At 41.2% G+C, this 24654-nt stretch overlaps 1 protein-coding gene across 3 annotated transcripts in view; it reads left to right on the forward strand.

Annotated features, from left to right (window-relative positions):
• Positions 1–3383: 3383 nt before the first annotated feature.
• The window catches only part of sipa1l3 (signal-induced proliferation-associated 1 like 3), a 246985-nt gene continuing 225714 nt past the window's right edge, over positions 3384–24654 (forward strand). For 2 of the 3 annotated variants that reach the window (XM_060856236.1, XM_060856238.1), the window contains exon 1: positions 3440–3626. The gene's annotated coding sequence lies outside the window, so the exon portion shown is untranslated. The other variant, XM_060856237.1, reaches the window with a different exon arrangement.

Genomic DNA, 24654 nt, shown 5'->3' on the forward strand with positions numbered 1-24654 from the left:
GCAGTGGTAGTGTCCTCCCTCTGAGCCCAGGCAGCCTTGGTTCAAGTCCCACCTATTCCAGAGATGGTTCCGAAACATCCCTGAACAGGAGAACACCCTACTTTTAGTTAGACCTATTACCCAATACTTGAGCAACAGAAGAAATCAAACCTATCTGCATTCCTCTTCCTTGGGCTCTGGCTGTGCTGAAGCTAGTGGTTGCAATCCAACAGTGGTCTAGCAAGGGAGCACTCTGAGCACTTTCTGATGCACTATCTTCTTAGGTGATTTGGTCATCAAATCTTAATTCAGAATGATCTTGTGAAACAACTTAGATCACACCCCCTGTCAGTCCCGCAAGGGAACCCAATAAATACAAACACATTGAGGAGCTCCTGTGAATACTGATATCTCTTTCCAGGGAAACCTTGTAAATACTGAAGTACGTCCCTTGCGAGACACCCTGAACACTGATACATTTCCTGGGCAGCTCCCGCAAACACTGACCGTCTCCCCAGTTGTTCTTTTTTGTTTTTGATTTATATTGTTGTCACATATACAGAGGTACAGTGAAAAGTATTGTTTTGAGTGCTTTACAAGCAGCTTGTACCATACAAATTGCATTAGATAGCAGAACAGAGTGCAGAATACAATATTACAGCTGCAGAGAAGGAGCAGAGAGAGAGATCAGAATCAGTATTTGAGAGGTCCGTTCAAAAGTCTGTTAATAGCAGGGAAGAAGCTGCTCTTGAATCTATTTGCAAGTGTATTCAAGTTTTTATATCCTCTGCCTGATGGAAGAGGGTGAGAGTATAACCGGGGTGGGAAGTGTCTTTGATTATGTTGGTTACTTTTCCGAGGCAATGGGAAGCCTAGATGATGTCAATGGATGGAAGGCTGGTTTGTGTGATGCACTAGCCTGTGTACACGACTCTCTAGTTTCTTGCGGTCTTTGTAACAGCAGTTGCCAAATCATGCTGTGATACATCCAGGTAGGATGCTTTCTCTGGTGCATTTACAAAAATTGCTCAGAGTGCGTGTGGACATGCAGAATTTCCTTCGCCTCCTGAGGAAGTAGAGATGTCGCACTTTCTTGACTATCACATCAACATGGGTGGACCAGGACAGATTGTTGGTGACCATCACTCCGAGGAATTTGATAATCTTGACTACCTCCACCTCAGCAGCATTGATGCAGACAGGAACATGGCCTCTACTCAGCTTCCTTAAGTCAATGATCAGCTCCTTTATTTTGCTGACATTGATGGAGAGATTGTTGTTTTTACACCTTGCCATTAAGCACTCAATCTTTTTCCTGCATTTTGTCTCTTTGCCTAAGGTTCAACCTATAACATTGGTGTTGTCAGCAAACTTGTAAATGAAGTTAGGGAGGAATTTTGCCACATAGTTGTGAGTGTATAAGGAGTATAGTAAGGGGCTGAATATGCAGCCTTGTGGGGCACCACTATTGTGGATTATTGTGGAGGAAGTATTGTCTCCTATTCTTACTGATTGCAGTCTATAGATCAGAAAGTTGAGGATCCAGTTACAGAGAGATGAGCCAATACCTAGATCTCAGAGTTTAGAGATTAATTTGTTTGGAATGATAGTGTTGAGGGTGGAGCTGTAGTCAATATGTTGGAGCTTGACCTCAGTATCCTTGTTATTCAGATGTTCTACGGATGAGTATAGGGCCAGAGAGAGGACATCTGCAGTTGACCTTTTGTGCTGGTAGGTGAATTGCAAAGGATCAAGGCAATTTTTGGTAACTTCGAGTTGATGTGAACCATGACTAACTTCTTGAAGTATTTCATAATTATGGAGGTCAGATTCACTGGATGGTAGTCATTGAGACATTCTGAACATTTTTTTTGGCACAGGGATGATGGTAGTCTTCTTTGTGAATACTGACACACCCCATTGGAGGATTGCCTGTAAGTAGTGGCACACTCACTTGGAGGCCCCCTAGTGAATATTGATACAATCCACGGGGTGGGGTGTGGCCACCGTGAATACTGACACTCCTGGGAATTGCCTTGTGAATACTCACAAACTCTCCTGAGGAGGCTGATGTGAATATTGACAAACTCACCTCTGGAGAATCCTGCTTGCAAAGACTGAGACACTCCCCTGTGCATCCCCTTGTAAATATTGACACACTCCCCTTGGGATGTTTGTGAATGACACAGGACCCTTGAGGTCCCTCTGTAAATACTGACACACTCCCCTTGAGATTCCCCTGTAAATACTGACACCCTCCCCCGCTGGGCACCGTGTAAAAACTGACACTCCCCTTGGAATCAGTTTGCGAATGACACAGGACACTTGAGGTCCACCTGTAAATACTGACACACTCGCCTGAAAATAGACACCCTCCCCCACTGGGCACTGCCTGTAAATACTGGCACACTCCCCTCTGAGATTTTCCTGTGTGTACTGACACCCACCCCCCGGCAATGCTGACACCCTCCTTCCCTGCGTACTGCCTGTAAGTACTGACACACTCCCCTTGGGGTTCCCCTGTAAACACTGACACTCTCTCAGGGAGAGACCTCTTGCTGCACTGGATGCAATCACAGCGCAAGACGCCTGCGCAGCCCGTGGTTGCTAGGAAACCGACCCATTGTTAGTAACTGAGATGGGCGGGGCTTGGGAATGGAGGGGCGTGGCCGACGTATGACGCAGAAGCGCAACGGGGCACAATTTAAAATCGTACGCACGAGATGGGGGGGCGAAGTGAGAAGAAAGCTTTTCTTTTTTAAAATAAAACTTGGGATCGACCTTAAATCCTTGGAGAATATCCAATGGAATGAGATTCCGCGATTGTATTTTAAAATTCGGGCACTCACTCATTGTTCTGAGAGGCGAGGGGTAAAGAAAAAGTATGAATATCTCCTCGTCGAGGGTCATCATGTTGAAGGTTATTTTGTCTTTGTGGGCCAAGGAAGCTTTTATCTGATGACAAAAAGTTGAATATTCACATCCCACCTCTACTCCCCGCCCAGCAAACACATCCCGCCTCCGCTCTCCCTGAGGCTCACTCGTTGCCAAGGCAAAAGTGCGCATGCGTTTGTCGGGAGACGGCTGGGAGTTGAAGTCCTGTTGCAATAGGATAGAGCAGCGGTTGGTCAGTGGGTGCACTACAACTCCCAGCACCCTCTACGAAGTGGATGGGGCTATCAGCCCTGGCGCCGTTGCGGACCGTTGGTGGGGAAACGGGCCGTCTGCCTACGTGCATGCCGGGAGTGGTAGTTTTCCCACCTCCACCAACCCGCCGCCTTTCCATGGAACCGTCCACCTGATTGACTACAAATCCCGCCATGCTGCTCGCGGCCGGGTCCGATGGCGGCTCTGGTGGGGGTGGGTGAAGAGGGTGGAGCCCTCGAGCAAGAGCACTCGGTTGGAAGCGAAAGGAGTGACATTGGCGAAGGAGGCGGTCTGTTGCCGAGGTAAGGATCGGGGGTCCGTAAATGTGTGTGTGGGAGAGAAAGGGGAGAAACATAAAGAACTTTCGCTTGTTATCTTTTGGGTTTGGCGGTGTGGCCTAGGAGAGAGGAGTTGCTTTGTGGCCCCTTCAGTGGGGATCAGCTTCTTTGGTCCCTGGGGCTCTGGTCGCTGTCGCCTCGGCTGATGACAGACAGGCGAAGGTAAGAAGGCAAACCCTCAGCACCAGCCAGGAACACCCTGCAAAAACTCTTAACCCTGCAGTAATCACAACGCAAGAGAAGCAAAAGTGGTCGCCCGGGCTCTTTTGACTTTTAAAAAAAAAGACAAATCTTTAATTCGTAATGAACATGGCATCTCATGTAAAAATTATTTCAACTCTTGCCCATTATAAAGTTCGTTTCGTTCCGTTCCTTTCATTTGTAACGCCACTTTTAAGTTTCCCTAAGAAGGTAACGTTTCAGATCGTCCCTTTTTAAAGTGTTTAACGCGGTTTAAATTTTCTGGAAATTGTCGTTTTTGCGATTAAATGCATAAAGGATTTTTGGTGTAATCGGACCGATTCCAAAAGAGATCGGTAGCGAGGTGGTGTCAAGTGACGAGTCCGGTACCAAACGTTTTAGCTAATTGTGGGGGAAGTAATTTAGCTTTTTCTTGTGTTCCTCGCAAGGTAACGATATGCCAGTTGTACAGCCAGCATTTATATGCCGTGGTAAAATTTAAACAGCGCAGATGGCTGTTAGCATTAATAAATTGACTTTTCCTTAAGCTTTCAAACATTTATACTCCTTGAATGAATGCTGACTGATATTCTTAAAATACCATTCGCGCGGCAAAGGAGCATTACAACACATCGAAGATTGGCACTATTTTCTAGTTAAAGTATTAGTGTGGATGCATTTTTGTTTAGAGAATAGCTCTAAGAGCACTTTAGAGAGAATTTTAATATTGATTTAAGGTTTTTAAGGTAACACTGATGTTAAAAAACATAATTTTAACGCTCGTCATATTTGCGTTTCGGTAATGGTCGGTTCCATATCTCTTTGAAGCTGTGTTGGATTTATTTTCACGGTTCGGCTGAGATAATCGGTGATTTCGCCTTTCCCCAGTATTATACACGTTGCAAAGACTTTATTCGTGATCAAATAAATTAACTTGCTTTGGAAGTAATTTCGAAAGCTGGAACATTTCAACGGGCAATCATTACGGAAAAGGTGTTTTGTTTATTTACAGCAATTTTCACAACCTCGTGAGTTTCCAAATGCTTTCAAGCCAATTAAGTACTTCTGAACGATAACCACTGTAGTAATGTAGGAAGTAAACAAAATAAATGTGCCTGAGATCTCTGTATCTGCCCTGTTTTAAATAGTGTCTTTGGTACTTTAGTCGAAATGTATCAGTTCAGTATTTCATTTTGCTAATTGCAAGCTCAAACAGCTTTCTTGTCCTGCAATCTAACATGGAAGCATCCAGAGTTAACAGCTATGGTCTTATTTTTGAGAATTGTGTAATAAACATGAGGTGTAAGCAAATATTTTTAGACTTGAATAATTTGTGGGAACCATAATTTTATTTTGCCTTTCTGTGTATATATTTGAGCAATTGGTCAATGCACCATTGTAAAGATTTAATTCAGTATTTAATGGATTACTTACACTTAACTGAAAGAAACTGCAATTATCTTTAAAGTTTTCACGAGATGTGTAGCTCTCAGAAAAAGCACCAAGCAGAAGCTTGGTTTATCAGCAATGAAGGTTAAGACGACAAGTCAGTTATCCTCCTCAGATTTATCAGTGACATGGATCAGATGTGATGTATGCTTGTTTTAAAAGCAAGACTTGCTCACACAAAAAGTCTTCCTGTGTCTTGGCTTTTTATGTAGATTTCTTTGAACTTCAGTCATAGTCATTTCTGCCTATATAACGAATGTCATTTTTGTGCACAAGATTCTGTAAGCAGGAATGTGGTCATTTAAGGTTTCTCTTGGTGTTGGTTTAGAAAAGAATATTTGTCAGAATTTGCCCCACTATGTTTGGAATCAGAGTTGAAGACTATGGTGCTGGAAAAGCACAGTTGGTCAGGCAGCATCCGAGGAGCAGGAGAGTCAACATTTCGAGCAAAGCTCTTCATCAGGAATGTGGGGGCTGAAGATGAATGGGACGGGGGTGGGGAAGGCCGCTAGGAATGTGATAGGTACATGAAGGTGGGGGTGAAGGTAATAGGTCAGAGAGGAGGGTGGAGCAGATAGACGAGAAGGAAGAAGGACAGGTAGGGCAGTTCAAGTCAGCGGTGACGAGTTGGGAGGTTTGTTAAGGTGGTGGGAGGGGAACTGGGGGAAACTGGTGATATCCACGTTGATCCTCTGTGGTTGGAGGGTTCCAAGGCAGAAAATTGTGAGGAATCATTCTACTTATTCTTCACTTCAGTAAACTGGAACCATGAGGCAGAGTTTGATGTCTGCTTTGCTCAAAGTTCAATTCTGCAATGTTCCAGTTGATTTTGAACTGGCTTAGATGTCCTGTCTAGATTCTGTACTCAAGTTTTTATGACTAAAGGCAAGAATGTGAGTGAGCTGAACTGATAGTGAGAAATATCACTGCAGTTAATAATGTTCCTAAATTTAAACAAAATGCTGAAAATACTGTTCAGGTTTGGAGCATTTGTGGAGGGGGAAAAGACATTCCAATGTTTTGCTTAACTAATCTTACATTAGTTTGAGCCAGACATCCTAACGAGCCCTAGTTCTCAACCACAATTTTCAACTTCATTGCAAGAATATCCCTCCTTATCTAACCATGTGCACTTGGCATAAAAGGAGCAGCAGCTGAATTTCAGATCCTGTTTGAAGATTAGCACGTGATGTCTCCCCAACAGTGTCCAAGCCAAAATGTATCCCTCCATCAGAATCACTAACGGATTATCTAGGTCGTTTATCACAAGTTTTGTAGGGACCTAGTTGTATGCAAATTGGCTGCTGTCTTTCAGTGTGTCATGGCCATGATTGTATTTTGCAAAGGTACTCCATTTGGCTGTAAAGTGCTTTGTGATGCATGAGATTGTGAAAGAGCCCGCTTAACTAAAGTCTTTCTTTCAAAACTCAAAATAAAGATGTGTAGCTCCTATTCACCTACTCTTGTTGGCTTATCAAGTGGAGATACTGTGATATCCCAATTGCCCTTCATTGTGGTCTTGTTTTGGTGCAGGTTTTCCAAGTGTCTGTGCCGACAGCAGTTACTTTCCTATTTGAACGAGGGGGTAGCTCTGATCTTTCGATAGAATATTAAATGTGAAGGAAGTTTCACTCTGCTGCATTCATGCACTTCATTAACTTGAAGCATTTTTATGTACAAAGGATAGGTACTTTATGATGTATCTGAACAGGGATCCTGGCAGTCTAGGAGCCTATTTCATGGGCTGCTTGACACTTTTTTTTTTAACCTTGTCCCAAAAACTCATGCCATAGAGTCATATAGCATGGAAACAGACCTTTCAGTCCAACTTGTAAGAGCTGACCAGATATCCTAACCTGATCTACTTTCATTTGCCAGCATTTCGCCCGTATCTATCTACACCCTTCCTATTCATATACCCATTCAGATGCCTTTTAAATGTTACTGTATCCACCACTCCACCTCTTCTTTAAGCTCGTTCCCACCCTCTGTGTGGAAAATGTTGCCCCTCCAGTACTTTTAAAATCTTTCCCCTCTCACAGTATTCTAAGAATGGCCTCACCGAAGTCCTGTACAGCTGCAACATGATGTCCCAAATGCCTATACTCAGCATGTCAAAAGTTGTCTTCACCATCCTGTCTACCTGTGAGTCCACGTCCAAGGAATTCTGCACCTGCATCTCCAGGTCTTTGTTCAGCATCATTCCCCAGAGCCCTACCAGTAACTGTATAAATCCTGATGTGGTTTGCCTTGAAGATGCAACATTTAGCATTTATCTAAATTAAACTCCATCTGCCAATTCTTGGCCCATCTGATCAAGGTCCCCTTGAACATTTAAAAAAAAAATTTGTTTTCCAACTATTTAAATTATTTTGTAACAGCATTAAAATTATTACTTTATTGAAGGTTAGAATAAACTGGTTTTAGTGTTCGTCTTATATTTAATTGCTGTAAGTTTGTTCTTCCAGTTCTGTGTACTTGCAGTGCACCTGTTCTTTAATAGTAAATTATTAACACAAGGAATTCACCTTCAGCCTGCAAAGTGAAAGTTTTGGATTGGAATCAGTGGTGCTGTTTTGTGTAGTTGGATGGAGAATATTTAACATTCATTCACTCGTCTCCAACTGTTGTCTTGCGGAAACACAATGCTTCAATGCTGAGATATGGGGCAGTGAGCCTCGATGGCACTGAGACTTCCATGCAAAGGTTGAACTGAGCAGGGTGTATAGAGAAGGATACGTTTAAGGAGGAAATTCGATTGTGTGGGGTGTAAATAGCTGTCACTGGTGAGGTTAATGATCTGAATGCACAAAAGGCAGAAGGTGAAGAAATGTATGTACAAAATTAAAAATCTCTCAACACCAGGTTATAGTCCAACAGGTTAAATTGGATACACACTAGCTAGTGCTTCCAATTAAACCTGTTGGACTATAACCTGGTGTTGAGAGATTTTTAACTTTGTACACCCCAGTCCAACACCGGCATTTCCAAATCAAGAAATGGATGATTTGCAAGGGGCTATGTGATGCTAAATGACCATGCAATTAAGATCCAGGTCATTGCAGGAGATTTGGTTTGGGTGGCACATGAGTCAATATAGCATGATTTAACAGGAAAGTGTGCCAAGAATCATGCCACATTGTTCCACAAACATGACCAAATGTATGAAAACCAATTAGACCATCAAGATGGCCAATTAACCTGACTGCTACTTGGGATAAAAGTGATTTGCTGTAAATTATGAAACCTGGTGTGAATAACTATTTATTCAAATATGCTTAACATTTCTAACAAATTGCTGAGGTTCCTGATTACCTATTACGTAACTTAAATTATACCCTGTTTAAAAACTCCCAAGTACACCTCTGCATTTGTTCAAAAAAGACAGTTTGACAAAGGAAATAAAAACACAATTCTAAAGATCATAAGTCTGTATCTCACAGAGAGGTTAAATTGTGTCTTTCTTTTTGATTTCTGTCTGGAAAATAATCTCTCTTCACTTTGATATTTGATTTGATGGGCCACTGTCAATTCTTCTTCGAATTCTTAGAATTCTTCTGTTTAAGCGGCTTTGATTTTTGCCTTTTTCATCCACGTTGAGAGTGGGAAAAAGAGAGATGTGTTCAGTTGTTTGTTTCTGACTGCTCAGCACCTTCAGATTTATAGCAAATTGTAGCGCAGCTGCTCGGGCTGTTATTGGGCTGTCTTTCCGAAACTCGAAGACTCTTGGTGCCACTCTGTCTCCAAGTACAGCAACAATCTCACTGCTTTGAGAAGTAACACTACCTTGCACAGCTAAACCTGTATGTCTCTCTCTTAAGTTGGAAGACTCCTGGTATTTCAGTTAAGTGGCAGCCCAGCTGCCATTTCCGTCTTTCATGTCTTATGACCTGGAAGGTGAGGAGGGTAGGGACTGGATTCAAGAGGGTGGGATGGTGCATGGTAGCACATGAGTCACCTTGCTCACCCTGAAGTTTCAGACTAGAGTTTTGAAAGTTGACCAATTTGGCTTTGACAGCATTATAGAATCCATTGCCACAAAAATGCAATGTGACTACAATTAACGTTCAGATTTAAGAATTGCTTCTTCCTGCTGTTAACAGACTTGCAAACGTATCTCTAAATGCTTGGAAGTGCTAGGCTTAGTGGTTGTTGGAATCTAGGCATTCTGACGACTCTTGGGGTTTGAGTGGTAATGTTCTCCTTGAACAGCTATCATTAAGTATTGACTCAAGTCAAGAAATAGTCTAGGAAGTAGAACCCTTTATAAAAGTGGGGAGCCAGCTGAAACTAAATAATTTGATTTGTGTTTTTTTTGTATTGTCACATGTACCAAGATACAGTGAAAAGTATTGTTTTTCTGTGCTGACAAATCACATCTGGGTAATAGAACAGAATGCAGAATATAGTGTTACAGCTACAGACAAGGTGCAGAGAAAGATCAATTCTAATATGAAAGCTCCATTCATAAATCTGATAAAAGTGGGAAGAAGCTCTTCTTAAATATGTTGGAATGTGTTTTTAAACTTTTTTGGATCTTTTGTCTGATGGAAGAGAGTAAAACTGGGCTGGGAGGGATCTTTGATGTTGGCTGCTTTCCCGAGGCAGCGGGAAGTGTAGACTGAGTCAATGGAAGGAAGGCTAGTTTTCATGATGGCCTGGGCTACATTCAAAAAGCTACTGTAATTTTCTTGTGGTCTTGGGCAGAGCAGTTACAATACCAAGCTATGATGCATGCAGATAGGATGCTTTCTATTGTACATCTATATAAACTGGTAAGAGTCATTTTCGATGCGTTGGATTTCCTTAGCCTTCTGAGGACGTAGAGGTGTAGGTGTGCTTTCTTGACTAGCATAGATGTGGATGGACCTGAATAGATTGTTGGTGGTATTTATTCCTGGGAACTTGAAGCTCTAATCATCAGCACCATTGATACAGACAGGAACATGTCCTCCACTTCACTTCCTGAAATTGATGATCAACTCCTTTTGTTTTGTTGATGTCGAGGGACAGATTGTCTTTACACCATGCCACTCAGCTATCTAGCTTTATCATGTACTTTGTCTCATCATTGTTTGAGATCTGACCCACTACAGTGGTGTCATCAAATTTCTAAAAGGAGTTAGAGCAGAATGTGGTGCCACAGTTGTGAGTGTATATGGAATATTGTAAGGTGCTGAGTATGCAGCCTTGCGGGACACCTATGTTGAGAATCATTGTGGGGGAGGTTTTGTTGCCTATTCTTACTGATTGTGGTCAGCGGATCAGGAAGTCAATGATACAGTGCAGAGGGGAGGAGCCGAGTCCTAGGTCTGGGAGGTCAGAAATAAGTTTTGTTGGAATTATGGAGTTGAAGATATAACTTAAGTCAATAAATAGGGCTCTGATGTAGGTGTCCTTGTTCTCCAGATGCTCCAGTATAGGACCAGGGAAATGGCCTGTTGTGGACCTGTTGCAGTGCTAGGTGAATTGTAGAGGATCAAGGCAATCTGGGAGGCTGGAGATAGTTTACAGCAAGTAGTGTTTCCTGCTGGGTGCAGTATGTGCGATTCCTCCTGTTCTGTTCTACTCCCGAGGATTAAATGGACAGAATTCCAAATCTTGTGAATTTTTTTGTTGTAGGTATTAATATATTGAGGTTAGTGTTAAATGTGGATGAATAGAACTGGTTACTTGAATTAGACCCTGTGGCTGTATCGCCTTGGGTGGAGTTAGAACACTGTCATGCCACCTCCTGGAGGAGAATTTAGAGAGAATTAGGTCAGTGTGGAAAAGGAGTATTTTTAGGGTGTTGATATGAGAGCCTTGGTCATTACCACGGTGCAAGCACAGATTTCTCCACAATTTGATACCTATTGCAGTCCCTCTTGAAATGCCCTAAGAATGGCTCATGTGGGAAATGAAAACGTTTTGGACAACAAATATGGTAATTTTCAGTTTAAGGCACAATGGAGGGTAAAGTGAAAAGCTTTTTGTCTGTATTTAATCCGTGCTCTGTATAAACAGGGAATGCTGACTAGTATCTTATGCAAGCTCTGGCATCTCTCAAGTAGGTGATGGATAATTTTATAGACATGGATTTGAACTGAGTTCTTCGTTTTGTGGCCAGAGCTTTTAATGATAAAGTTCAGTGGTTCAAAAGTGCAGCAGAGAATTGGCAGACTTCAGTTGTAGTTCTAGATATTTTCTAGTCATGCTGTTTAGATGTATTGCACACCTCTGGAGCAGGTGGGACTTGAACCGAGGAGCTACAGATGTACCACAAGTGCCCCTTGTGGTTGTTCTGTGCTATTGAGCAACTCGAATGCACGTTTCAGAGCTGATGACCCCCCAGTTGTTGAAGTATGTGGCCTGATAGAACTGGAACAGGGAAGGGATACAAGATGTATTAGGACATTAAGGAGATTTTTTTAAAAGCCAAGTATAGAAGTTATGCTGTGCGTGCGTTTCTACCTTCCAACACAGTACTTCTTGCTCTGCAACCTTAAACAGTGATAGTGACATTTCCAGCATCCACAATTTTTTTTGTATCGAAGGTGAGGCCCTCCCCATCTCATTTGCGGTGTCCAGCATTGCTGTTACACATTTGAAAGGGGATTTGATCCTGCTGATTCATATAGCTGCACACCAGGGAGTTTCATGGCTGCTGTGCAGCAATTGGCTGGCATCCTTGAAGAGTTCCAATCTACTGTTTATTTATTTCCTGTGGTACCTGCTGGGTGATTGACATCCTTATGTTGATTGTATCAGATTTTTAAATAAAGGAAAAGAAACTCAGCACGTGGTCTGGATTGAAAGTTGCCACGGTAGAGATTTCGAGTGGTTAATTAAGTGATTAGCTTCCTTCACAACCACCACAGACTGTGTATTGAATGTAACAAAGTTCTTTATCTGCTTTTCTTCCAGCCCCACATTGACCAAGAAATAAAATATTATTAGCTGATCTATTTGAGAGCTCATAGATTTGACTGTATTATGATTTGTTTCTTAAACCGTATAGGTATATCTGGGTGGAACAGGTTGCTGGTTGGAAAACCTGTCTTTGCTATGTTAGTGGAATTACTTGGAATTAGAGTCATACAGAAGTTTGGGACCAATCAGAATGCACTGAGCTTTCAGACATCCCTTTCAAATTATTCTGGTCTTTACCTCCGGTTCCTAATTTGGTGGTATAGTTCATTCATTAACCTCAAGAAGCCACGTAATCTCAACAGCTCACTTATATTATCAATGGAATCGTGTGGGAGCCTGAACTGAACTTGATCCTATCTTCCTGTTTGGGGTGCTGGAGTTTTAGGAATATGGAGCTATCCGTTGGGATTATGGAGGATGTAATTGAGGCAGATGATTGGTCATGATCTTGTTGAATGGTGGAGTTGGCTGAGAGGTCCAAATATTCCAGCGATCCCTGCTCATTTTCACCTTCCAACTGAAGTCGTGGAGAGCCCTAGAAACTTACAGCAAAGTGAAGGACATTTGGCATGTGCTTTTAAAAAGTCTTCATGCTAAAGGCCACACCCTTTTTTGCCTGAAACCCTGTAAGTTCCTCCTCCCACGCAATTTCCTTTTTAAAAATTATTTCTGGGATCTGTGTCCACCACTTTCTCACTCCCACTGCAGGGAGCATTCCAAATGCTGAGAGAACATATGGGGACCTTTCCCCTTCCTGTCTACTCTCTCAAAACCTCTACTGAGTCACGACAGCTAGCTGAAAAGCCCTGAGGTTGCTTATGATGTGCTTTTCACCGACACATTAAATGGGATAATTCACGAATTGGAGGGAACTGCCCCTCATTTTTTCTGGGTATTGCCAAGTATTCTCTGCAATCATTTTAAAGTGTTACTTTGAAATTTCCAGGAGAATTCAAGTCTGCATATAGTTGTTTTAACAAAAGACATGTTGATCACTCTTTTTGACTGTGGAACTTCCTGACATCTGGTCCCCACACACAGCTAGAAAATTCAGCAAATGATGACTGTTTCAAACAAATCGTGCTTTTAGATTTTGTAACTGGATTGTCATGTATTAGCATGATCATGAAAAATCACTTTTTTGTTTAATACAAATTAGTGTGCGACATGCAATCTTTGAGAGCTTCTAAAAACAAATTTTAATTGATTAAAACTGTTATTCTCAGTAAATGATTAATGTGAATTGACTAGTGACATCTTAACTGGCATGGTAATTTTTTTTCCTCCCTCCAGAAATGTCAGTTGAGATGCTACATCCTTTCCCTGGGAAGTTAGATGGATAATCTCAGAATGCGAGTAGATCATTCAATCCTCGAGCCACTTGATGAGATCAAGCCTGATCTGTGGCTCAACTCCATATCCTTTAATACCCTTGCTTCCCAAACGTTTATCAATCTCTGATTTAAAATCAACAACTGATAGAGCATTCACTGCCATTTGTGGAAGAGTTCCAAACGTCTTACCATGTGTGTGTAAAAGTGCTTCTGAACATCTCTCCTGAATGGTCTGGCCCTAATCCTCTCACTGTCCCCTAATTCTAGAATCCCCAACCAGTGGAAGTATTTGATCTTTATCGACCCTCTCTTTTCCTGTTAACATCTTGCAGACTTCGATCCGATCACTGCTTAATCTTCTAAATTCTGGGGAAAACAGGCCTATTTTGTACAGTTTCTTCTCATAACTTAACGCCTGATGTAAACCTATGTGTACTCCCTCCAAGGCCACTATATCCTTCTGAAGGTATGGTGCCCAGATCTGGTCATAATTCTCCAACTGAGTTCCAGCCAGGGTTTTATATGACTGCAGCACAACTTCTGTATCCTTGTATTCCAGTCCTCAAGATATAAAGGTCTACATTGCATTAGCTTTCTTGTGATTTTTTTTCAACGCCTCTATTTCCAACTCAAAGCAGATAATACATTTTGCTGTAAACAGCAAGAAATTAAGACACATTCACTCAAATAGTTGCTTGCCTTTCATTTGTCTGAACAAATAGACCTCATTGGTTGACGTGTTTACGTGTGTCTTAGCTGGGGCTGGAGCCACTGGTGTGTGAAACAGCTAGAAATTGATTTTTTTTTTGGAGATTGAGCAGTGAACCAGAATACAGAGGTCTGCCTGATCTAGCAGACCAGCAAATTCATCCCTGAGATTGGTCTGCCTCTTTTGTGCTTGTACCCTCATTCTTTCCTATATGGACCAGTTTAGGGTGGCATGGTGGCTCAGTGATTAGCACTGCTGCCTCACAGCACCAGAGACTCTGGTTCGATTCCTACCTTGGGTGACTGTGTGGAGTTTGCACATTCTCCCCGTGTTTGCGTAGATTTCCTCCCAAATCCAAAAGATGTGTATGTCAGGTGAATTGGCAATGCTGAATTGCTACGTCAGGGGTAAATATTGGGTAGGGGAATGGGTCTAGGTGGATTACTCTTCGGAGAGTCGGTGTGGACTTGTTGGGCTGAAGGGTCTGTTTCCACACTGTAGGGAATGTAATCTAATGTTTTTGTCACCGAATAGGCCACCTTGGTCCAGTTTCTACATTACATTGAGGTATTTACAGGTTATCTTGGTTAAATATCTATTCTTTGAGGGTCAATGTCTAATAAATAACATGCCCTTTGGAATTTCAGCCGAAATTATTCTTGGCTGAAACTAGACATTATTTTAAAAGTGTGGAAATTGAACTGATGGTTTGAAGGAAGGCACCAATTTTCAGACATAGCACCTCATGAGTTGTTTCGCAGTTGATATGACAGTTGAGACTAATTTGATTTTATTATGTGGTGCACTGATTTGAATGCTATGACAACCTCAACTGCACTTGTTTGATTGTTTGTGTGGTGCAGACTGTGTAAGATGTCGGATTCATAAACTACCATTAAATCTTTCCCTTATTTTGCCAAATAGACCATAGCCATACACATGGAAACAGACCTTTTAGCCCACCTCGTCCATGCTAACCAGATACCCTAAACTGAACTAGTTCCGTTCGCTTGCAATTTGCCAATATCTGTGTAAACCCCTTCCATTCATGTACCTTTCCAGATGCCTTTTCAATGTTGTAATTGCACCCATCTCTCCCACTTCCTCCGGCAGCCCATTCCATATACACACCGCCTGTGTGAAAAAAAAAGAGGCCCCTCAGGTCCCTATTAAATCCACCTCCCCCTACCTTAAACCTATGCCTTCAATTTTAAACTCTCCTATCCTGGGGATAAGGTTTTGACTATTTACCATATCCATGGCCCTCGTTATTTTATAAACCTCGGTGATCACCCCTTAGCTCCACATACTCTAGCAGGAAAAAGTCCAATCCTCTCCCTATATCTCGAACCCTCCAGTCCTGGGAATGTCCCCCTGTAAATGTTTTTCTGTACCTTTTCTAATTTCACAACATTCTTCCTATTGCAGAGTAAGCTGAATTGTACACCGTATTCTGAAAGTGTCCTCACTAGTGCCTTGTACAGCTACAACATGATGTCCCAACTCCTATGTTCACTGCACTGACCAATAAAGGCAAGTGTGCCAAATGCTACCTTCACCATCCTGTCTACCTGCTACATTGCTTTCAGGGAACTATTAACATGCACCCCTAGGTCCCTCTGTTCAAGAATACTGTCCAGGGCGTTACCATTAATTACATCAGTCCTACCTTGGTTTACCTTACCAAAATGCAATACCTCTCATTGACCTAAATTAAACACCTGGTCAAGATCTTATACTCTTAGATATCTATCTTCTTCACCATCCACTATAACACCAATTTTGATGTCATCTGTAAACTTAATAACCATACCTACCATCTTCACATCCAAAACGTTAATATAAATGACAGACAACAGTGAACCCAGGACCATCCTCCCCGCTGACCACAGGCCTGCAGACCATATAACAGCCCTCCCACCACTCTGTCTTCTACCAAAAAGGCAATCTCCCTGAACCCTGTATAATCTAACCTTACTAACAAATCTACCTAGGTAAACTATTCTCTCAACTGTGCAGTTGTTTGTTTTGTTAAAATAAGGTCCAAGTTCAAGACTTGTCTTTGTTGATACTGTTCAAGGTCACAGCACTATTTGTACTACCTGAGTGAGTTTGCCTCGAACTTAGTTACTTAGCCTGTCTTATATTTGAATGTAGGTTTTAAGATGGTTAAACAAAATTCTGAGTGCATATTTGAAGTATATTTGTTGTGTTCAACTGTGAAAGTGAAAATAACTTCTTTTACATCCAGTAAGATCTGTAGTTATGTTTTTTTCTTAAAAATATTACATTTAGGTTTTAAAGTTTTAATATTAAAAGGTTGTGTTAACCATACTAGTGGTCGTCGTCATCGCCGCTGCCGCCACCACCACAGGAAAGATTGCCCTAATATTGGGGAGTTAGGTGAAGGAGGAATGTAATCACTGTTTCGAAAACAACTGGGTGAAGCAACGGTTTGCACATTGCACACGCAGTATTCATTAGTGTTTGTATAGTCAGTTGTCACCTGGTAGTAAAGAACTGTTATTGCTGGGGGGGGGGAAACGCAAAAAAAGATTTTGTTGAAGCTTTTTATCTTCAGAACAATTAACAAGAATACTTATTTTTAAAAGGAAAAAACCAAATTTTATGCAAATGAGAAGGGATTGATTGGCTGACAAGTTGCCTCCGGCAGAGGTGTTGCCATTGATGGTTAAGTTAGTGATGATCAACAGTTCACTGCCACAGCGTGTTAAACTTTAAACTTGATTCTGGTTAAGGCATTGCCACAAGTTGTTCAGCTACCCAGAAACCAATCAGTTGCCGTCAGGCTGACAATGTGGTATTCTACAAACCAACTGGAATCGCACTTTGTATATGCACCTAGTGTTGGGTCACTTCCTCCTGCGCCCCTACTACTGCTGGTGGAGCAATAGTGTAAATACAATTTGAAATATTTTTCAGTGGCTTACTTTTAATCCTTTTTCCAGTTCAATCTGCAATCATAAATAAAGTCAAATAAAAAGATGTGGTCTTTAGAGAAATAGTATACAAATAATCAAATTAAGATTGGTAGTTGACTTGAAGTGTGGAATACTTATGTGTATTGAAAGTGCCTTATGTTAATACATAGGGCCATCTTTTTAAACAGGTAAAGACCATGGATGCACACGCACCTGTTTCTACTCAACAAAATAGGTAACAGCTATTCACTGGTTCATTTCTCACGGCAGTGTCTTGACCAATCTAGTCAATGTTCTGGTTCAAAATTTAAACAAAGCTTGGCACTCAAATGTTGGTCATCATTGTCATATCTGACTATTGGAGTCTACACTTATCAACTAATCCACACTTTCCTCTTGTACACTGCAAATGTTTGTTTTCCCCTTAATGGTATTCTTGTCAATTGTGCTGAGAAAAGCTTCAATAAAATGTCTGTTCTTTTCATCAGTAGCCAGTTGGGCTATACTGTGGGGTTATAGAGCTCCGAACTTTATCAGAGTGAGTGCAATGAATTTAAATGGCCATAAAAACCATTTGTTTTTCACTACATAAAATGTCCAATGTGCAGTCATTGAGCCATTGCTCAACTTCTAAGGAGTGTCAGCTAAATATAGAATACTCGACCCATGGAATGTCTTGTTACGCAGTGCTACTATCAAGAAGAATTTGTTCCTTTTATCCTCTGTAAAAGTCACCCTTTTTATATTTTGACCTATTTTAAACTAATCCTCCATTTGATTTCTGCAAGATTGGATCAGAGAAGACACAGTAGGCTATCTTGTAATCACTCCGTTGTTTGTGCTTCTATGACTGTTTCTTTTCATGGGCTGAAGTTGGCACTTTCTTGTACATAGTGTTGAAGAATGATAAGTATGAAGTAGATTCACAACACTGCCCTCCTCTTTCCCCCCACCATAAAACTCCCAAAAGGGGGATTTGTCTGTACTGTCTTGTAAAATTTTGATACAAATGTAATTAATGCATATTCACATTTGTGTCCAGGTGAACTGTGAAATGTATCCAAACCTATAATTTGTTCATTCCGTTCTTGGGTCACGTCTGATAAATATCTCAAAAGTTAACTCATGGTTGTTGTAATGGAGGGAGTTGTTTAACAAGTGAGCAATTACTATGGTACATTAGTGACTCCCTCAGGTACTTGACTGGAGAAATATCTTAATACCTGTATATAATGAGTCAGATAAGTGCCTTTCCATTTTGCTATTTGGTGCTGAAGTATGTGTGCATGTGTTTTGAGACAGGAATTTAGAGACCCTAGTTATTAGAGGCTGAGTGTGTATAATTATCTGTTATGCAGCCAATCCAATGCACCTACTTTGGTAGAATGACTGTTATCCAAAGTGGATGCTGCTGGATCAATAAGAGTTTGCAGAATAAACAATACATTAAATGTAGATGAGAAAAAAAGTACTTGGGAAAAATTCTGCTCATCCACAGAATAACCCTTATCTAAATGGTTTAAAATCCAACTTAAAAGTTTGTTTTCCAAGTTTTTTGCTGTTTTTTAATATGGTGGTAATTCCTTTTTACTCTCGGCGGTTTCTCCCTTGATCTCACAAAATTTTATTTCTTCATTATTGCCACCCCCCTCCTCCAAGGGAGAATGGCAACATTGTTCAGAGCATCAGGACCCCATTGTAGTGTTTCCGAACGATGAGGTGCTGCTACCTCCCAGTCCCCACAAAGATCCCTTTGTTTTAATTGTACTCTCATGTTCTGGGTGTAGGTTTACTCGCTGAGCTGGATGAAGTCGGAGGCTCACTGATGGTCTGAAAGCTAACCTTCTAGCTCAGCAAGCAAACCCATATCCAGAACCTCAACCTGAGCTACAAATCTTTTCAAAACACACATACTCCCATGTCTTGATTACTGTGTGCACTTTGTGCTACATAAAGTCAAAATGGCATTTAAAATGTCTTACAATTTACAGTGACTTAAGGTCAGTGTTTCCAGTCCTTGCAGTAGAACAAATTTATGGAACATTTAATTTGGTTCAATATCTAATTTCTCATACAAAGCTGAGGAATTCAACTAATGCAGTCACTGCAAATCAATCCTGCGAATGAACAAATGCTAATAAACCCATTAAGACTCTTCAAGCTGTATCATGTGTGATTTGACTTGGTGAAATTGTTGCTGGGTTTTCCTTTATCTTATTTCTCTATCTACTATTTTAATTCAGATTTCTCATGGAGGAACTCTGCTTTTGCATGCTTTGTGTTTATCTTGACACCCAGGCAAAATTCATAAGCTGCTAGCTAAAAAGCCACAGGGTCTCTTCTATGCCTCTAATGGAATCATCCTTTCAATTGAAATGTGGCTGAATAATGCTATTGCAGGTCTTGTTTCGACGTTAACTGGCAAATAGATTACTCAAGACAATATAGCAACTGAAATGTTGGCTGTAACAATCTTAGTTACCTTTGTAGCAAAATACATTCTATTAAATCTGTACTGGACAATTTTGCTCATTGGCTTTTTACTTGTCAAATCTACATGTACTTCTTGGGTAATATTGTTGACATACTTAGTTTGTTTTTTTTCCCCTAAGATTTATAATTTGCATTGCCTCTGCAAAGCAAATGACTGATAGTTATTCTTTTCAAATCAATTAGCTTTCAAACTGTGATTAAAACCAGTACTACCATCTCTCACAACTGCAAGTAGGAAGGTCATCTGACAAAGAATTACAGACAGTGTTAAGACTGATTAACTTGTGTAGTGGGCAGGTCTTTTAGAGAAGACATTGCTACAGGGACAACCAAGTAAAAGCATGTCAGTGTGACTGCTACCAACTTGACCTTCAACCCTCCACTGACCAAGCATTTCATTGTGCTGAATGGTGCAAAGAATGGCATAGGGAGGGACAAAAGGAAGGCTAAAAATGAGCAGACTGTTAAACATTAACTCACTCCTGTGAAGCCTGCACTCTTCAGGTTGCAAGGATGAGAAAATTCTGATGTTGAGTGAATTTCTAACATTGTAAATCTGTCTCCGCATTCAGCCTAGGCAGCATGACCAACTTGTCTTGGGAGCTAAGGTAAATTGTAGAATGAAGTTCTGATCTTTGGAAAATGGGCTGACTGATTCTTCCTGTGGATTCTGGAAATTCTGATATAAAAAGAGAAAGTTTTGGACAAACCCAGCATGTCTGGCAGCATCTCTGTAGAGAAATACTCCGTATAGAGTGCCAAAGAAATTTTGGACTAAACATTAACTCTGATTCCTTCCCCACAGATGCTACTAGATCGGAGTTTTGTTCACCTGATGGTCTGTCCCTTCAGTGTCCGATCAGACAACCTGACTGTGTTGGGAATGTGATTTGAGGGGCTGGGGCATGTGCTTCCAAACTGGAAGGAATGACTACCTATTGGAAAGCAAAAAAAATGGGTTTGTGCAAGTGCTCCTTTTAGTGTGTTATATGGCACAAGTCTGGCCCATTCCTCACTCCTGCACTTTGGCCATCACCCAAGGGACTTTCTGCTTTATCTGAAGTTGAAAATGTACTGCTCATAGGAACACAGACTTCGTGTTCCTGTCATTCTGGTTGCTACTTTATGTTTGCATACAAGGACTCTACACACAACTTGATGTTGCTGCACACAAGAAGTGTCACTGTGAGATTCTACCTGTCCCAGGGGTTCCGGTCGCATTGCCATGGACAGCACAAAAGTATGACTGTGCTGTATCCTTGTTCCTCTGAAGTTTCTGCTGCAAAATGTCTCTTGATTACCAGTCCATTGTTGGCCTTCATCTATTGTCCCAGAGGGCGTGGGAAAAGAGGATGATGGATCCTATAGGGTGGTTCTCGAGTAATCTTTGAGGTTATCTGGCAGATGACTCATTACCAGAACTTTCTAGTAAGCACCAAGAAGAAGCTTGGATGATGCTAAGAGCAACCTTCTGCGTGATTCTTGCACGTTTGGACTCTTGCTCCCTCGGAACACTACCCTCTAGTTGTGCTTGGGCAGAGATTTTATTTTTGTCCACCTGCCATGTAGAATGTGCCTTTTCAAAGTGAGTCCAGGAAGATGGCTTTTGAAGTTTACCTGAGCAGCTGTATGATGCAGGACTCTGTTCTGTGGGCTGTTTCCAGAGATGCAGACAGACAAATATTGAGGATGCTGTAAGACATGAAAGATGTACCTTAATCTACCCAAAACCTTCTGGTTCTCTACTGCAAAGAATTGTTCTTGACCAAGTGTTGCAGCCTGACACATTCCAAGATTCAGGACTATATGCTGAGTTACTGTTATGGTACAATAGAGAACGATTGTTTTAAGGACTTCAGACTTTGGTACACGAAGGGCTGGAAACTGTATGAAACATCTTTTGGCTATGTCTCAACAAGAATATACATTGTGAATATCAAGAATATTAAAGACCCGAGAGTGGAAGGTACTGCAAGGTGATTTAGTTGATTTTTATTATACTTTCTGTAATGTGGTTTCTTAATACACTTACAAATTTTATGAACAAATATATTTTTGAGGGAGAGAATAAAAGCAAAATCAAACAAAACTGAAATAAAGTATCATTGTTTATATAGCTAGTAAGACTATTTCTAGTTTGTACAAAAGATAAAATAGTGCCGGCGCTGAAAATCTGAAGCCTCCGCAGAAAATATTGGAAATGTTCAGTTGGTCAGGAAGCATCTAGGAAGATAAGAGGTTTGGATTTGAAATGCATGCATTTTTAAAATCTGTCTCGTACTTGTTCTCCCATTTATAATCATTGCAACAAAGATTTGTGGCATTTCCTCTGAAGTTCTGGGTGGTTCATGAACATTTGCTGATAAAAGGAAAATGAAATTGTAGGTTCCAGATTTGTTACTAAACTGATCTGGGAGCATGTTGGCATGTTTGAGTGCATGTCCAAGGATTGTTAAAATGTTGAACTTAACAATGACTGAATAATTTGAAATTATGTTTTTGTTGATCTATGGATAGTTTTAAAAATGTTACTCCAATCTTTGGGTGCCATGTAACAGTTAAGTTAGTACTAAGTGCAGTCTCAGTATCTTCTTCGAAAATTTTTGTTTGTTTCTGGACGGCATGGTGGCTCAGTGGTTAGCACGGCTGCCTCACAGCACCAGGGTCCCAGGTTCGATTCCAGCCTTGGGCAACTGTCTCTGTGGAGTTTGCACATTCTCCCTTTGTCTGTGTGGGTTTCCTCCGGGTGCTCCGGTTTCCTCCCACAGTCCAAAGATGTGCAGGTCAGGTGAATTGGCCATGTTAAATTGCTCATAGTGTTAGGTGTATTAGTCAGAGGGAAATGAGTCTGGTTGGCTTACTCTTTGGAGGGTTGGTGTGGACTGATTGGGCCAAAGGGTAATCTAATCTATTCTTCAACTTCCAATGTTTTAATAGTCATCACTTATGCTATTCAACTCAATTTGTGTAATGATCAAGCAGTCTGTGGGGGGTCATCCAATGTCAGTTAAATAGAGAAGCTGGGGAAATAAATTGAATCCAAGGATGTCATAACACAGTATTTGTCTTAGATTAAGTACTGTAGGTGTTGGTGTGGGAGTTGAGTAACATTGGTTCGCTTTTGTCACTCATCAGTCTTCTGCAAAGGCAAGTAGGTAGCTGGCAAATTGTGACAGGAGCCCTGCAGAGGTGGCAGTTTTGCGCAGGATGAAACATTTTCGTCCCGAAGTCCAGCCTACTTAGAGCCCGTCTCTTGAAGGAAAAAGGCTGAAGGCAAGGTTTGCCAGAGTTGGGTGTAGCTTGTGCAAATCTCTTGCAAAGGTGTAAGAAGGACTAAAAATAAAAGACAAACAATTTAATGTGTGACTTTAACAATTTGAAGATTGTCCAAAAATTTGGGGTTGAATTGGATATCTTCCTGTTCCTTGCATTTTGACATGAATGAAACTGTGACACTCTCGCTCTGCAATGGCCTTGGTTCCATGAGTTGCACCCCATATTTTACATTGCATTTAATTGAGTTTTCTTTTTGTGCTGACTTAAAAATATAGTGTTTGGGTGGATATATAGTGGGGCTAACTGCACTTGTGAAAGTTGTTTTTGAAACCAACTTTTTTATGGTTTCTGAAATGATGCTATTAATGTCTTGGTGAGAGGGAGGTGATTACTTTGCTTTTCAGTATGTGCCAAAGTATTCTTGTAAAGGCTGAGTGTTGATTGTGGAAAACTTGATACTGTGTGCTCCATTTCTGTCATCTGGAACGTCTTATGAACTTGTTCATTGTTCTTTTGACTATACTGCTCCACCTAATCTGAAGACATTGATACTTCACTGAAGGTAACGTTTTAGGTGTTCACTGAGAATGTTTCTATGGACAAGTATTGGTACATGATTTAGTTCATAGAATGTTCTAGAGTCATAGAATTTTACTGTGCAGAAGGAGGCCATTTGCACTGTTGTTGGTACTGGCTAGCAAAAATGCTACCCAGCTAGTCGTCGTCTAAGTACAAAGGGATCTGGGAGTGCTAGTCGAAGATTCTCTAAAGGTAAACATGCAGGTTGAGTCCGTGATTAAGAAAGCGAATGCAATGTTGTCACTTATCTGGATTCCTGATGAAGGGCTTATGCTCGAAACGTCGAATTCCCTATTCTTGAGATGCTGCCTGACCTGCTGTGCTTTGACCAGCAACACATTTTCAGCTGTGATCTCCAGCATCTGCAGACCTCATTTTTTACTTACTTATCTCAAGAGGGTTGGAATATAAAAGCAGAGATGTGCTACTGAGACTTTATAAAGCTCTGGTTAGGCCCCATTTGGAGTACTGTGTCCAGTTTTGGTCCCCACACCTCAGGAAGGACATACTGGCACTGGAACGTGTCCAGCGGAGATTCACACGGATGAACCCTGGAATGGTTGGTCTAGCATATAAGGAACGGCTGAGGATCCTGGGATTGTATTCATTGGAGTTTAGAAGATTAAGGGGAGACTTAATAGAGACGTACAAGATAATACATGGCTTGGAAAGGGTGGACGCTAGGAAATTGTTTCTATTAGGCAAGGAGACTAGGACCCATGGGCACAGCCTTAAAATTAGAGGGGGTCAATTCAGAACAGAAATGCGGAGACATTTTTTCAGCCAGAGAGTGGTGGGCCTGTGGAATTCATTGCCACGGAGTGAAGTGGAGGCCGGGACGCTAAATGTCTTCAAGGCAGAGATTGATAGATTCTTGATGTCTCGGGAAATTAAGGGCTACGGGGAGAACGCAGGTAAGTGGATTTGAAATGCCCATCAGCCATGATTGAATGGCGGAGTGGACTCGATGGGCCGAATGGCCTTACTTCCACTCCTATGTCTTATGGTCTATGGAGCATTATCATAGAGCCTAATCACTTTTTTAAAAAAATTGTGTACTATTTACTCCAGTGTGCTAGAGATGCACTCCCTTCTCCCAAACAATGCGCAATCAGGTAGCAATGAAGGCAATTGTAATAAGATTACTCTATGGTTGTGGGGAAATGAACCCATCTGGTTTTCATTGTGGATGAAGTTATTGGGTTATATCATTGCTGTTATTTCATGGGGAATGTTTGAACAATAGGGTGTCCTCCCCCATTTCCTCTTTCTTTTGACAGTTAATTTAAAGGGAGAAGTGTGGGAATGTTTTGATC

The sequence above is a fragment of the Hemiscyllium ocellatum genome, chromosome 47, assembly GCF_020745735.1.
Source record: "Hemiscyllium ocellatum isolate sHemOce1 chromosome 47, sHemOce1.pat.X.cur, whole genome shotgun sequence".
In the NCBI taxonomy this organism is placed as follows: Eukaryota; Metazoa; Chordata; class Chondrichthyes; order Orectolobiformes; family Hemiscylliidae; genus Hemiscyllium; species Hemiscyllium ocellatum.